The sequence below is a fragment of the Rhincodon typus genome, chromosome 3 (assembly GCF_021869965.1).
Source record: "Rhincodon typus isolate 14 chromosome 3, sRhiTyp1.1, whole genome shotgun sequence".
In the NCBI taxonomy this organism is placed as follows: Eukaryota; Metazoa; Chordata; class Chondrichthyes; order Orectolobiformes; family Rhincodontidae; genus Rhincodon; species Rhincodon typus.
This window is the reverse complement of record NC_063334.1, coordinates 19371377-19384519: the sequence shown is the minus strand read 5'-3', so window position 1 is coordinate 19384519 and position 13143 is coordinate 19371377.

Genomic DNA, 13143 nt, shown 5'->3' with positions numbered 1-13143 from the left:
GTACCACCCTCTTCTTCAAACCAAATGTACTATATTTATCAGTGCTGAACTTTATTTTGCAATTATTTCCCCATTCTATAATTTTCTTAATGTCGTCCTACACGGTGACTCAGTGCTGCTGCCTCACAGCACCAAGGGCCAGGGTTCAATTCCACCCTCGGGTGACTGCCTGTGTGGAGTTTGCACATCCTCCCTGTCTCTGCATGGGTTTCCTCCAGGTACCCTGGTTTCCGCCCACAGTCCAAAGATTTACAGATTAGGTAGAACAGGCATGGGAAATGCAGGGTTACAGGGATAGAGTAGGTGGGATGCTCTTTGGAGCGTGAGTGTGGACTTGATGGGCGAAATGACCTGTCTCTGCACTGTAGGGATTCTATGATTAATTGTGGCCTATCTCAGTCTTATGTATCCCTCCCATTTGGTATATGTATGTGGTAGTCAGTTGAGAAGCAATTGTGCTAGCCTGGGTTGGAGTGTAAGTGTGCAATGCAGGACACAGTTGAAGAACCATCCACTAATCATCTTGTCACACCTACATTGCTTACTAAGTACTCATTCATTCTGATTTTGGAGAAAGCCAGTCAAAGGGAAATGGGATGAAGAAGAATCAGGTAACACTCAAATGAAGAATATTGATATCAGCTGCAGAATTATTAACATTCCACTGTCTACTCAAAAGAAAACCCAAGACTGATTGGTAAGTCTGTTAATATTTTTTGGCCTCTATTTTCATTTCTAATCCATATGTATGTTTGTTGCATTATTATTTCTTCTTACAGTTAGTAACTAAGGGCATTATTTCATTAATTCAAGAAATGTTGGTTAAATTGACTCCTTTAACAACATAAATTCATTTAATCTGGAGAAAGGTAACCACAAGAGATGAAATCCTTTTTAATTAACATTGCTATGACCTACCAAGGGGCAGGAAAATAAAGAATGAAAGCTAATTCATCTGTCCTCCCTTGGGAGATTGACACTTTGTGATATCCCACATGGAACCATAATAACTGGGAAAGATAGCCCAGGGCATTGGTTGTAACAGGAAAAGTACAATAATGATGTATTGACTGGTCTATTTGAAGAGAGCACCAGAAAGCACTTTGCAGCAATAATATGCCAGAGCAGCACACAACATTCTGGAGTGGGTACATAACACAAAAGGAGTTTAGTGCCGCAGTGGTGACGTTTATCAAGTGACCAGTAATATCACTGAGACTCAGCTCATCCACTGTCATGGCACATCGATTTGTGATGCTCTTTATCAAAACATACAGTCCTCTGTGGCACTGCTGCTCAGGTACTTGAAAGCAGGTCATCCCTTTTCTGTACCCCTTCATTACATGGTGCCTCTTGTATGCAGGAGGGTGTTCTTGTTGTGAGGAAAGATTGACTAGGTTAGGATTGTTTTTGTTGGAGTTCACATGAATGAGGGGGGAATCTCATAGAGACTTATAAAATTCTAACAGGACTGGACAAGGTAGATGCAGGGAGGGTGTTCCCGATGGTGGGTGTGTCCGAAACCAGGGGTCACAGTATGACGATTCGGGGTAGACGATTTAGGATGGAGATGAGGAGACATTTCTTCACCCAAAGAGTGGTGAGCCTGTGGAATTCATTACCACAGGAAGTAGTTGATGCCGAAACATTATTGAAGAGGTGATGAGATATAGCACTTGGGGCGAATGAGATCAAAGTTTATGGGGAGAAAGTAGGATTGGGCTATTGACTTGGACAATGAGCCAGGATAATGAAAAATGGCATAGCAGGCTCGAAGGGCCAAATAGCCTCCTCCTGCTCTGATCTTTTATGTTTCTATGTCCTCCTATTTCCACACCCTGAGATTTTCCCTTTGGTTAACCTGGGGTTTGTTGCAATCCCTCAGCATGAGACTGCAGCTCTAACCCTCTCAGGTACTCCTCCCAAGTGCATCATGCCCATGGCAGATGGGGGCTCTTTCTCTGGGCCCCTCCCATCCAGAGATTTCTTGCAACAACCCACCCCAAGTGCACTCTTTTTCACCTTGCACACAAATACAAATGATTCTGTCAGTACATCCTTGAAGCCCTGATTCTTAAATGGATCCTCACTCTGAGATCCAAAGTTTGTCCAGCTCTATCCTTGATGCCAAGGTGTGCTATTTTACCTTATAGCTGCAGTTTGAAGTGACAACTGACCTGCCACTTCTTAGCAACCTTCATTTACCTTCTTTGTCGATTCAAACTGTGCTTTCATCCCCACATGTTGTGTTTCCTTTGCAACATTTGAAACTGATGAGACAATATTTTTGGTTTCATTTCAATGCTTCCCCATGAAATGTTATTTTCCTCCCCCAGGTCTGAAGTTATTTCTAAAGAGGCTGAAAAAAAATCAGACTGTAGTTTCCCTCTTTGGCCTGATATGCCCATGGTCTTACTTCTTTTTACCAGCTAAGAAACTAATGATGAAACTTGCAATCCTGAATATTCATCCCAATAATTCACCAATGAAAAGTTAAGGGGAATTATGAAGTTAAGGGGATTGTTATGTGAGAAAGGTGAAAGTGTGACCCATTGAGCTGACCGATGGTGTGAGAACTTGAATATTAACTCAGAAAGCCACAAGTTAAGATAATAGAGTAATCACTTCCTCACAACATGAAAAGTTTAGTTACTGAATAGACTGTTACTTAATACTGTGAAGTTGGGTAGAGTATAGAGTGGCATGGTGGCACAGTGGTTAGCACTGCTGCTTCACAGCACCAGGGACACAGGAACAATTCCAGCCTTGGGTAACTGTCTGTGTGGAGTTTGCACATTCTCCCCGTGTCTGCGTAGGTTTCTTCTGGGTCCTCCCGCAATCCAAAGATGTGCAGGGTAGGTGGATTGGCCATGCTAAATTGCCCATAGTGTCCAGGGATGTTTAGGTTAGGTGGGTTAGACATGGGAAATTAGGGGGATGGGTCTGGGTGGGATGGTCTTTGGAGGGGCGGTGTGGACTTGTTGGGCTGAAGGGCCTGTTTCCACACTGTAGGGATTTTTGTGGGTTGGAAGGCAGGATGTTAGAATTTTATGTTTGTACAATGACAGGGGGAAGAGTATTTGGTCCCTTTAAAAGATGATATGTTTTTTCAAGGCTTGGAATTTTATAAATAAATGTGTAGGTGCACAGAGAGTTCCTGAAATTGAAACATAAGAAAAGGCTGTGTGGATAGCAATCCAAACAATAGTTTGTGTTATTATTAAGGCAACCAGTTTGAAAATCAGCTAATTAATTTAAACTTAGAGACTAACAACCAAGTAAATTTAAATCTGATAGTTTTGACAACCTAGGACCAATCCTATTGTAAGAAATTAATAAGTCATCAAGGGTATAAAAGAAGTGGGCATTTTGAAAATCAGTGTGAGAGAAACTACCATCTAATAGAGTTAACAACACATCAGCTCTAAAGAGAAAATCACTGGCTCTCACAGAATTTGCTAAGCTCTCAGAGTAACCATCATCTAAGTAAAGATATTGTGGCCATCTTAGTGAATATTCTTGACCCAAGAATTTGACAGAGAGAGGCGTTCCTGACACAAGAATTCAGCAAAGAAAGGCATTGTGGACTGAGGATCAGCAAAGAAGGCACAGAGCATTCAGGAAGATGTATCCTGGCTATATTTTAAATTGATTAAATTTTTTTTTTCATTTTGGTTTAAATAAGTGGGACTTGTATTTATTGGAACAGCACACCAATAGAATTTTATTTTATTCAGGAATAGTTAGTAGTTAAGAGGGAATTGTTTGGTTTGTTAGCAGTTCTGTTAATTTGTTCACTGTTACAGTTGGATAAATAAATTTACTTGTTGACTATAAAGTGAGTGAAAGGATTTCATTTCCATTTAACCGCTCCTTAATAACAGATTGGGGGGCAGCGGGTAGATGAGAGGCAAGTTATATCACTTTTCACACTTCTTTTAACAGATTATGAGGCAAGGCAAGCCTTTGGATGTTTCGGTTTTAGTTATCAGAGGGAGAGTCGACCTCTGTTTCATAACACTTAACAGTGCATACATATAGCACAAAATTAAAGCAAAGTACTACAGATTCTGGAAACCGAAGAGATCTGAAAAAGTTATTGGTTACGATACATTAATTCTGTTTCTCCCCTCATAAATACTGCCCTGCTGACTTTCACCAGCACAATAAATAGAACGTTTGGGGGATGGAGGAGAATAAGAAGCAGATCTTTGCTTTAGCATTAAAGAGATAGAAAATAGCTTATTATTAAGGTTAAATTCGTTGAAGGGACTGGAAGCCATGGATGTGAGTGAAAGCATAAAGAAATTTAAGGCAGAACCTCGATCTGCTATCAGTCCAGTTCAAATTTCGTCTAAATTTTCATGGAGAGTAGGTGCCACTTGTCTCCATCTCTTTATAATATGGGGGTGGATCTGAGAGACCATTAGGTTTTATAATTTTTTGAAGAAGTTATTAGTTACCAGTTGGTATTGGTGCAGACAATAGTTGTGTAATGCAAAACACAGAGGTAAAACCATTTTCAGGGTCTTATTCTTTTAATTTTGAGCTTCCAGTGTCCAATGTTCACAAGCTGCTCACTATTTTGCAAGAATGATTTAGACTAGCTGCCTCACCAGCAGCAACCCATAGGTACGTTCAGAGACATGAGAGTTTTTTTAAAAAACTCTTGATGGGACATAGATGCCGCTGACTGGACTAGCATTTATTTTCCCATTCCTAATTGTGCTGGAGAAGAGGATGCTGAGCAGAATGGTGATAAAGTTCCAAGCCAGGATGGTGAGTAGCTTGGAGGGGAATTTGCAGGTTGTGGAGTTCCCATGTATCTGCTTTCCTTGTCCTTCTAAGTTGTAGAGGTTGTAGGTTTGGACAGCGTTGTCAAAGAACCTTTGGTGAGTAATTGCAGTACAAGGTGGCAATTGTGTACACTGCTCCAACTATGCACTCTGTTGTGAAAGAATGTAATGTTGAAGGTATTGATTGTGTGTCAATCAATCAGGCTGTTGTGTCTTAGATGGTTTCCAGCTTCATGAGTGTTGTTGGATTTGCAGTCATTCAAGAAACTGGAGTGCATTCCATCATACTCCTTACTTGTGACTTGTAGATAGTGAACAGGCATTGGGGAAACGAAAGGTTCTTGATCCTGATGTGGACAAGGACACAGGGCGCAAGGACAAACTGGGAGTGGAAGGGAAAGGATCCAGATATTGTGGTGTAGTGAGCTGCCAACAATGTCAAACAGATTAGGAAAGAGATAACAAGGTGTGGAGCTGAAGGAACACAGCAAGCCAGGTCGCATCAGAGGAGCAGGAAAGTTGATGTTTTGGGTCTGGACCTTCTTCAGAATTCTGAAGAAGGGTCCCGACCCGAAACGTCAGCTTTCCTGCTCCTCTGATGCAGCCTGGCCTGCTGTGTTCCTCCAGCTCCACACCTTATTATCCTGGATTAGGAAAGAGGTTGTGCTGATGGATTGCAAGCAGCATGGGGTGAAATTACAAAGCAGAATTGCAGAAATAATAGCCTCAGGATTACTTCCTGAGCCACCTGAAAATGGGCTTCAAGCAAACAGGATGAGAGAGATAAATATGTGACTCAAAATTGGTGTGAGAGAAATAGGGTCTGATTTGTGGGGCACTGACAACAGTACTCCAGAAAAAGAGAGCTGTTCCATTGGAATGATCTTAATTTTGAACCACACTGGGACAAGTGTCTTGGCAAATTGTACAACCAATGCTCTAGATAGGGCTTTAGTGGGTGATAGGGTTCAGTTGAAAGCAAATTTTAACAAATCAAAAGGAATGAGGGAGTAGAGTTGAACAGCAATGATGATGCCAATGATAATCAAAGTGTAATAGGAAGGGACAAAAAATATAAGCAGAAGAATGCAACAGAAATTAGAACCAGAATAAATAGTAATGGTAAAATGTCAAAGCTTGATACTCTTTCTCTGAATGCATGCAGTATTTATAACAATATAGAGTTGATAGCACAAATAGAAATAAATGTATATGACATGATAGTTATTGCAAAGATGTGCTTACAATTTGACCAAGACTAGGAACTTGATATTCAGCAGAATTAAATAGATAAAAATTAGAAAGAGATGGAGTAATCCTGTGCATAATAGAAGATATCAGTGTGATGGTGGGTAGTGATATAGGTGCAATAGAACGTGATGTGGAATCACTTTGCATGGAAATAAGGAATAGCAAAGGAATGAAGTCATCGCTGGTAGAGATGCCTCACTATAGGTCAAAGTATAAATCAGGAAATAATGGAGGCATGTGAGAGGTGTACACCAATTGTCATGGGTAATTTTAATCAGTACATTCACTGGACAAATCAGATGGGCAAGAATCATATGGGGAAAATATATTGTCACGTGCATCAGGGGTAGAACAGTACATTGCAGAGCTTACCTGGAACAGGGTATTTTAAATTTAGTAATGTATAATGAGGTAGGATTACTAAAAGATCCCATAGGTGCAGGTTCTCTAGTTGGAAGCAATCACAACATGGTAGAATTTCAAATTCAGTTTGAGGGAGAGCAACTTGGGTCTCAAACAAGTGTCCTCAATTTTAATCAGGATGGTCATAGAAGTGCCAAAGAAGATTTGCCTAAAATGGGCTGGACAAATCGACTCAGGAAAGGACAGTAGGTGAGAAGTTTCAGATATTGAAGCAAATATTTAATAATGCTCAGCAAAGATTTGTTCCAGTCAAAAAGAACAATTGAAATGAGAAGGATGAACCACTTTTGGCTAATAAAGGTGGCCAAGGAGAAGATTCAATCAAAAACTAAAGCATAAAAATTGGTGAATATCAGTGGCTGTGGCAATGAGAGCATTGGGTACTTTTCAGTAACCAGCAATAGAAGACCAAGAATCTAATAAAAAAAAGAGATAAAATAGATTATGAAAGTAAATTAGCAATAAATAGAATAAAAAACAGTGAGAGCTTCTGTCGGTGTATGTATACAAAGAGTAGCTAAAGTGAGCATGAAACTCTAAGAGGATATGAATGAGAAGTTAATAATGGGAAACAGGAAAATGGCAGAAAATTTAAACAAATATTTTGTCTCTGTATTCATGGTGTAGGGCATTAAAAACACCTCAAAAATATCAGATAAACAAGGGGGCAATGGGAGGAATGATCTTGTATTGCCTCTGTCAAAATGGACAAAGGATTTGATGAACTATATGGGACTGAAGGCTGAATAGTTGCCAGGAAGTGATGGCAGGACACCCCAACCCCCCAACTGTTTTAGGCAGTCCCTCAGGATTGAGGGGAACATGCTTCCACTGTGTTTTGATGAGTTCCAAATGAGCGAATAAGTCCAATATACAATCTATAGACTGTCACATGTGGGCTAGTGCTTGAAGACTGATTATGAGTTCTTTGGAGGAACTGTTGTGATGCAGTGGTAGTGCAAATAACTCTGAGCTAGCAGGCCAAGTTCACATCTCCCTACCCCGGAGGTGTGTCATCACATCTCTGAACAGGTGATTAGAAAATATTTATATAAGTCCTTTGAAAGTTGGCTCTCCAATTCTTTGACCTCACCTCTGCATCATCAATAGAGCAAAAATAGAAATTCCTGGAGAAACACAGGAGGTCTAGCAGCATCTGTGGAGAGAAATTAGAGTCAATGTTTTGGGTCTAGTGGCCCTTGTTCAAAACTTGAAGCAGCCACAAAAAGGTGGTAATTATGTTGATCATGATGGTGGAGAGAAGGAGGATTTGTGTTTTTGTAGCTGCATTCATACAAGCAAGTGGGAAGTATTTCATCATAGTCCTAACTTGTGCTTTGTAGATGGTGGATAGGATTAGGGAAGTCAGGAGGTTATTTACTTACAGCACTGTTCCTACTCTCTGATCCTCTCTTGCAGATACTGCATTTATATGGCAAGCCCAGTTCATCTTCTGGTCATTGGCAACTCCCAGGATGTTGATAGTGGGAACTCAGTGGTGAGCGCAGCATTGACTGTCAAGGGGCAGTGGTTAGATTGTCTCTTATTGGAGATGGTCTTTTCCTCGCATTTGTGGAGCATGGATTCCACTTTTCTGTCTGAACTTGGATATTGTCAAGTTCTTATTGCATTCGGACATGGGTTTCTTCAGTATCTGAGGATCACTGAATGCTGCTGCACATTATGCATTCGTTAGTGAATATCCCCATTCTACCCTTGCACTGGAGAGAAGCTCATTGACAGAATGGCTGAATATGGTTGGGTTCAGAACAGTACCTTGAAGAACCCCTGCAGCAATATCCTAGAGTTGAAGTGACTGACCACCTACAACCAGCAGAGAGTTTTGTCCCATGATTCCCATCGTCTCCTGTTGCTTGGGCGCCTCAACAGTGCACTCAGTCAAATGCCAAAAGCTATCAATGACAATCACTCTCAACTCACCTCTGGAATTCAGCACTATTGCCCATGTTCAAACCAAGGCAGGAAAGAGGTCAAAAGATGAGTGGCACTGATGGAGATTAAACTGGGCATCTGTTAGCAGGTTATTGTTGATCAGATGTTGCTTGACACCACAGTATTTTCAACACCTTCTATCATTTTACTGATTAATCAAAAGTAGGCTGAGATGGTAATTGATCAAATTGATTTGTTGTACTTTTTGCATGCAGGATACACCTGGGCAATATTCCACATTATATTGGGTAGATGCTGGTGTTGTAGATATACTGGAACTGCTTGGCTAGGGTGTGGCACAGCTATAATTATGGTGCTGAAGAGAAAAAAAATGGAAAAAAAAATGGAAATTATATTTCCTTCTGGTGTCAAAGAAACAAAAACAAAATGCTTCCGACTTTGTTTTGGAGCTTTCACTGGGAATCTCAAAGCTCTGGAGCACAAGTCTTGAGTGCTATTGTCAGATTGTTGGCAAGGCTCATAGCCTTTCCAACATCCAGTGCTTCAAACCGTTTCTTCCTATCTTGCAGAGAAAATTGAATTGGCTAAAAGCTGGCACCTGAGATGCTGGGGACATCCTGGAGAAAGCTAAGATCATCTCCTTGGCATACCTGGATAACAATTATTGTGAAAGCTTCAGCCTTGTCTTTTGCACTGATGTGCTGGAGTCTTCCATCATTGAGGATGAGAATATTTGTGGAGCATCTGCCACCAGTGGGTCGTTTAATTGTCTATCTCCATTCATGACTGAATATGATAGGACTGCAGATCTCAGATCTGTTTAGTTGGCTGTGGTGATTGCTTAGCTCTGTCACACAACTAACGGATCAGATCTAAGCTCTGTAGTTCTACCACATTGAGTCATGAGTGGTGGTGAACAATTAAATAATTCACCGGAGGAGGGGCCTCCTCAAATAGCCCCATCAAGATCATAAAATATCTTTCCCATCACTGCTTCCTAAAATATTTTCTACAGTTGTGTAATGATTTATGATTCCTTTCCCAGTCTGATGGCATGAATCACTCTCAATTCTGATGGCCTAAGTTTTTCAGTTCTAACAACTTGAAGATTTCTATTTAAAATTCTTCTGACTTTGCAACTTCACAATTAAATATTTCAGCTAGGTTGATTAGTTCTACTGAATACTTGATTTTCCTGCCAGAACAAATTATACAAGCTTCTTTAATGAGCTCTGAATTCTTTTGAATGGAAGTAATAATAATTAACTGCCTTAATATGGTAATTCTGCCAGTTATCAACCCAACAGTGTTGAAAAAAAGCCATCCTATCCATTAATACCATGGGAGTCTGCAACGCATTTGACTGCAGTTGTATATGTCTTGAAACTGATACACTTATTTCACTGTCCAAATGATTTTCTAATTTGTTTCAAAACACAAACTTTCATAGAACTGACCAAATCCCTCTGACTCTATTAAAATCCAATTTCCAAAAATCATAATATAGTCCTCCCACCATACTGAATCAGTAATCCTCCATCTTGAACACCAATTAGAGGAAGCACTGAGAATGGCAATGGTGCAGAATATACACTTGATTTTAATGTTTTTTTTTTATTTTTGCTCATGGGATGTGGGTGTCTCTGACTAGGCCATTATTTATTGCCCATCCCTAATCGCCCAGATGGCTGTTAAGAGTCAACCACGTTGCCGTGTGTCTGGAGTCACATATAGTCCAGACCAGGTAAGAATGGCAGTTTCCTTCCCGAAAGGACATTAGTGAACTAGATGGGTTTTTCTGACAATCAACAATGCTTTCATGGTCATTGTTAGACCCTTAATTCCATATTCTTTATTGAATTCAATTTTCACCATCTGCCATGGAGGGTTTTGAACCCTGGTCCACACAACAATAGCTGAGTTTCTGGACTAGTCTAGATAATACCACTAGGACATTGCCTCCCTAACTATAGTATAGGTAAGTCCAACGCCAAATGTGTCAATCACCAATTGTGGTTCGATAGCATTACTGCCGTCTGACTTAGATGAGCCCTAAAGAATGCAACTGCTAGACTGGATCTGCAGCAAGTGATGAGGAACCAAGAAGGGGGAAGTATCTGCTTTACCTCATCCTCACCAATCTATCTGTTGCATACAATTGTAATGTTTTGACCATATTGGTGGGAGTGATTCCTGCACACTCCTGTGGAACCAACGTCTTCACCTTGAGGTCTCTCCATCATGTGTGGCACTAAGAGTGAGCTACATGGGACAAAAAGGTCTAGTAACTCAGAACTCGGCATTCATGAGGCATTGTTGACCAACAACAACTGTAGAATTGTACTCCAATACAATTTGAAACCTCTTGGCACAGCATTTCCACACTTTAGCATTATAGTTAAGCGGGAAAATCAATGCCAATTCAATTCAATTCAATTCAGTTCAATTCAATTCATTATGAAGATCTGCCAGGAGCAGCACCAGGCAACCCTAAAACTAATAACCTGATACAGCTACAACATAGGACCACTTGCATGTCAACAGTGGATGCAAAATGCAATAGACAGTGCTAAGTGATCCCACGTTGCCAGGCAATAACAATTCCTACAAGACAAAAAGAAAAATATCACAATATGACTCTGGATGAATCCCTCTCTTTCATTCTGAAAGTTATCATTGACCAGAAATTGAACTGGGCCATCCATACACAAACCAAGGCTGCAAAAACAGGTCGGAGGCTAAGAATTGTGCAGTGAGTAACTCACCTCCTGACTCGTCAACGCCCGTCTTTCATCTATGAGGTACCAGGCAGGAGGAGTGGGAAGAAGTATTCTCCACTTCCCTAGGCAGTTTCAACAATACTGACGAAGCTTAACACAATCCAGGACAAAGCAGTTAGCTTCTTTGGCACCTCAGCCTTCAACATTCGCTCCAATCAGCACCAATGCACAGCAAGCACAAGGTACACTGCATAATTTCATCAAGGGTCCTACAGCAGCTCTTTGCAAAGGTACAACCACTCCCTCCTAGATGAATGAGGGTGGCAGATGCATGGGATTGTCACCACTTGCAAGTTCCCATCCAAGCCTCACACCTGACTTGGAACAATATATCACTGTTCTTTTACTATTACTGGTTCAAAAGAATATGGATTCCCTTCCTAATAGCACAACGGATATCTGTATATCTCAAGGTCTATAGTGCCTCATGAAAGCGACTCACTACCGCTTTCTAAGCTAATTAGGAATGGGTGATAAATGTTGACCTTACTAGTGACACCTACATCCATAAATTAATTTCAAATGTTGCAAGTATATTTTCTTTTCGTACAAATATATCTACAAGAATATGCTTCCATCAGCACAGTATGCCTCATGCAGTGTTTGTTTTAGTTGTGCTTTTCAAACACCAAGGCAATAGCTTGCATTAAAAAAATTCTCAGCAGTGTTAGTTTTTAAACTCACTGCAGTTGAGAAGCATTTTGTTTTACTTACTTCAGAACATTGAGTCATTTTTTTGAAGATGCCTTGGGCTTATGCTGTTTACTTCTTCATCCTCTCTCAAATTCTTTGTAGCAAGTTAAGATCTGACACTGTATATTTGAAGGTGTTTTCAAAGGATAATTAGTGAATAAAATGGAACATCAGAACAGCAGGGGGTCACGTAGCTCCTGCATCCTGTTGCACCATTTATCGAGATCATGGTTGATCTGTGATTGATACACATATTTCCATCTTTATCCTAAATGTTTATGCTGTAGTTAAAAGAAATTCATCAATCTCCTATTTGAAACTTAATATTTGAATCGGCATCAGCCGTTCTTAGCAGAGGAGAATGAAAACATCTACCACAGCACGAAGAAATGTTTCCTAACTTTGCTTCTGAAAGGCTAAGTGTCTCAGTCCTAAATTCCTAGCCATGGAAATCCTTATTTGATTAAGCAATTCACTTAAAAGTCCAGCAAGAGGGTGCATAATTGGGAGATTGTGCCTGAATGAGACATAAACTGAGTGCATTAGTAAACTTGATACGCTGTTTGAAAGGAAAAGGAGGAAATTAAAACAACTTCAGTGATACTGAAAGGGCAAATCCATAGCCAGTGATCGGAAGTCAGAGAATTTGGTGATCCACAACCATGCGTCAAGTGCAAAGTATCAAAAGGAGACAAAAGAAAGTAATCCACCCATGTCTCTGATCCAGATTGGTGCCAGAACTGTGCATTTCTGACTCTTTCTCCCTTCCCATCAATGATACCTATATTTTGAAGTTAACTCTGTTCTGAGGAAGGGTCACTCGACCCCAAATGTTAACTCTGATTTCTCTCAACAGATGCTGCCTGCCCTTCTCATCTTTTCCAGCAGTTTCTGTTCTTGTATCTATATTTTGCCCTGTTTTGTCTTTACGTCTTCGGATATGTGTGTAGGAATTTTAAGAAAGGGAGAGAGTTTAATTTTTAGAATTATAAATGAACTATTCAGCATGTCTGTTTTTCTTGTTATTGGTAAAGAACAGCTTGATTTTAATAAATAGTTATTTTCATATTAATGAAAAACCTGGTGTACTGTACTAAACAAGTAAATAAAACTGAGCAACTCAATGGTTTAATAAAAATTTTCACACTTACAATGCCTTCAAGGGCTTGATTTTCCCAATGAGTCATAACACCATGCCTCCAGCTTCTGACCAAAGCCCCGCACAATTTTTTTTTGTAGAAATTAATCCAAACTTCTTTTTGATTGCCTCAATTGAACCTACCTCA